A 3,790-nucleotide genomic window follows, 5' to 3' on the forward strand; every position below is an offset into this window, starting at 1 on the left:
TTTTTTTTTTGTATTGTACCTTTGAAGTTGGATGTGCATTTTTCATTTAGAGCACTTCTCAATTTTTACTAGCTGCATTTCAAGTGCTCAACAGCCACATGTGGCTAGTATCCACCTTACTGAAGAGCACAGGTCAAGAGCTTTAGAAAAATGGTGAGGGCTGGATACGTAGGTTTGAGAAGTCATGAGACAGTAACAGTTAAAACCATGGGAATAGATAAAATAGTCCAGATGGAATTCTATATTTAGAGTGAGGAAAATAGGAAGATTGAGGAAAATCCTAGTCCAATGCTCCTTCAGTTTCTCTGCACAATCTGCTATCATTTCTTGTTTATCTTCATAATTTCAAAATATTTTCTTCACTGAGCAACATGGAGAACATGAGAGAACAAAAGAAAGAGTACTGAGAAAGATGAGTTGATGGCAAAGGCAGGGAATTAATGTTTTTTGAACACTTGATTGGTAAGTAATGTTCGGAGCATTATATAAACTGTGTCACTTAATCTCACAACAACCTTCTGAGATAATGTTATCCCAATTTATAGAGGAGGAAACTGAGATTTATAAAGGTCTAATAAATGAGACAGCTGTTAAGTGGCATCTTCGGGCTTTTGAAAGGAAGTCTGCCTGATTGATTTCAAAGCATGCTCTCTCCTTACATCCTCCTAACGTACATAATGAAGCATCTGCTATCTACTGATTTTTATAAAATAATTAAGGTTTATGAGATTGTACAACCAGAGTTCCCTGGATATCTAATACTACTTTTGATCTGACTCCGCAAGCAAATTCACCTTAACACTGAGGTGCCATGATCTTTGTCATTAGCGCGTATGATTTGGGTATCATTTGTTGTGAAGGACATTAAACCATAGTTTTTGTTTACGAGTACTGTAAATATAGACACTTCTGAAGTTAGTTCTGATTTTTAGTTACAAACAATTAATCAAGATGTAGTCAAAATTTTGCTTAAACATTGAACGCATAATCACCGAAGAAAACAAAATAACGAGCTCTGTGACACCTTTCAGTTCCGCAAACAGACAGATAAAGCGAGTACAAAGGGGCAGGGCCGGGAAGAGGGGGCGGGACAGTGAGAAACAAGAATCTGAGCAAGCGCAGAAACGAACAGATGTTACTAGAGGCGTGAAGGCTATTGCGCTCTCACTTTCCCAACTGTCGTAAAGGCCCTGGGTGTCGTGATCGCCCAGTAGGGGAGGTATTGGTTAGGCGGCGGCAGCGGCAGGAGAGCGGCAGCCGTGGCGGCGACGGTGGCGAGGTGTTCGGTCTGCGGAGCATAGAAACGCCCGCAACTTCGGAGGAGGCGTTCCTGTGGGACCAAACTAGACATTCTTGCACCCAAGCCGGGTTAGCTGGGCCGAGTCCAGGCGCTGCCGCACATACAGTTTTGGTGGCGCTGACAGACGCTGCTCTTGACTATAGAGGCCTTTTAGGCCGAGATCTGAGGCGCACATCGCTGGCTCTCGACGCATCCTCTTCCCCCTTTACATTTCCTGTCTTCCTTCCTGGGTCGGTGATTCCCGGACCCTGGGAAGAGGGTGGCTAATGATTAAGGTGAGGGGAACCGGGGGGAGGGGATCGATTGGAGGACGCGCGTGCGCGCGACGGGGGAGGGGCCGGCCTGGACGCGAGAAAGAGGAAGGGCTGCGGCCGCGGAAGGCTGGGGTCGGCGACCGGGTGGTTGTTGTTGGCTCCACAGTGACTTAGGGTCTGGGTCCCCGCGGAAGATTAAATTGTGTTTGGGCAAAGCGTTCGTCTACCGACACACCCACAGCCTACACGGAGGGTGTGTGGGTGAGGGGATTTCTTTTCCGACTCTCCCCAGAGTCTTAGGATGGGGGCTGAGGACTGAGGCGTGGGAGTCGATTTGACAATGAAACGATGAAGGTAACCTGGACCCGGGAGTTGGAGGGCGCTAAGTCACCCCTGACGGTTAGGGAGTTGTCTTCTTTGATCAAGGAAATGTTGTCCACGGAACAGCAGAAATACGGACGCGTCAGATTTTGTATGGAGTTGGCTTTTTGGACATTAAAAAAGAAGCTTGATATTTCTATTATTGTCCTTAGGTAATTTATCAGAGCCAGTGGCAGTGCTGTAGTAGAACTATCTGTTCTGTACTGCAGAAATAGAGGTTTGTCACAATAGTTCTTAAATAGGTTATAGTACATCTTTACAGATATTTTTCAACGCAAGTGTAAGTTAGAACGTTTAAAAAATACCGGGAAGTATAAGGTACTCATTTAATTTGTTCATGTTTGTAATGTGGGGTGACTCCATTGTATTGTAAGCTTTCCTGTTTCTTGATGTATAAAGTGCGGTTTGAATTTAGAACCCTTGAGTACCGGTGAGATGCCAGCTGACATAGACTTCATTTTATGAGGAGTTTGAACCTGACTTAATCCAGACTTTATTTCATTTGGTATTTTATCTTTAATTTTCTTGTTTTAGGGGCCTTTTCAACCAAAGAGAACAGACTGGGGAAAAGATAAGCTAAGGTTTCATTTCCTCTCCCATTTTTGTTGTGTGTGTGTGTATGTTTGCTTGAAAATGCTAGAATGTGATTTTGAGATTACATACCAGTTCTATAATACTGGTTTTACTTAGCTTTATTAAGGTGAAGATCTACATTTAGATAGTTTGTTACTATATGTTGTTTCAATAAAAATGTTCACGTCAATATAAACCATGTTGCTTTTCATACTAAGCAGTAGTTTTTGGTTACATTTGTGAAACAAAATAGATAGGGTAAAGAGGCCCTTTTACTCTGTAAGGAATCTTCAATTGTTTTTTTTTTAAAGCCTTGAATTCATTTACTTTTGTCACTCTTGCCTTTTAACATTGAACAGATGACTTTATTTTCTCTCTCCTGCTCGTTTGTTTGCCACCTAATAGTAGTGTAAGAATTGGTTTGAACATTATTGTAGGAAAAATTGGGAAGAGTAGAGTCCTTGTTTATCAGGGGTGCTTTATCATATGTGTGTGGGTCCTACTGTCACATTTTTTCTTTTGTGTCTGTTGGTCACTTGTTAGTTATTTCACTAGAAATAGAGTTGGTTTTCGAAGAAAGGTATAATCAAAATAGCTTCATTTTGATGAAAAATGAATTACAGTGGAGGTTACACCTTAATGAATTTCAGTTTGGTACTCCATTTCTGCAGATAATTGAGAGATAGCTATAATGTTGAAAATAAGAGAACAGCAATTTACTTGTTTAAAGCAATAGGATAGCCATTCAGCAGATTTTTCCTAAATAGTTGTTTTTACTTTAAAATTAAAAATGTGTAATAAAAACTCATTGAATCAAACCATTTAGATTTTTAGGCTTTTTTATTGTTGTTAAAGATAAAAGATATTGTTGTTCTGTCTCATGCTTTACTTAAGGCATAATTATATGTGCCCCTCTTTTGACTTTTTCCCCGCCTATGGACTAGGACCTAAATAGGAGGGGAAGGAAAAAGCAATAGTCCTAAAAATTGATAGTAATTAAAATATGTTATAATTTGATATTAACATTGTGTGGGTGATGTTATCTTTTGAAAGAGTGTAAGGCTGGAGTAGCTGATCTGGATTTTAGATTGAGCTCTGCTTGCTGTACATTAGATCTGTGAGTTTATTGTTAAACTTCCCTGGGTTTCAGATCTCTCTCAGTTGTTAAAATGAGGAGTGTAAGATAACTCTGGTTTTCTCTAGGTCCCAAATTTAATGTTTTTTTTTGTTGTTGTTAGGTGTTTTTTTTTTTTTTTTTTTTTTTTTTTTTTTTTTTTTTTCC

At 40.1% G+C, this 3,790-nt stretch overlaps 1 protein-coding gene across 7 annotated transcripts in view; it reads left to right on the forward strand.

The window, feature by feature from the left end:
• Positions 1 to 1,451: 1,451 nt before the first annotated feature.
• The window catches only part of RNF111 (ring finger protein 111), an 84,588-nt gene continuing 82,249 nt past the window's right edge, over positions 1,452 to 3,790 (forward strand). For all 7 annotated transcript variants that reach the window (XM_008577121.1, XM_008577123.1, XM_008577124.1 and 4 more), the window contains exon 1: positions 1,452 to 1,575. The gene's annotated coding sequence lies outside the window, so the exon portion shown is untranslated. The remainder of the gene's footprint in view (positions 1,576 to 3,790) is intronic.

This window comes from Galeopterus variegatus, unplaced genomic scaffold, assembly GCF_000696425.1.
Source record: "Galeopterus variegatus unplaced genomic scaffold, G_variegatus-3.0.2 Scaffold1453, whole genome shotgun sequence".
NCBI classification, from domain to species: domain Eukaryota; kingdom Metazoa; phylum Chordata; class Mammalia; order Dermoptera; family Cynocephalidae; genus Galeopterus; species Galeopterus variegatus.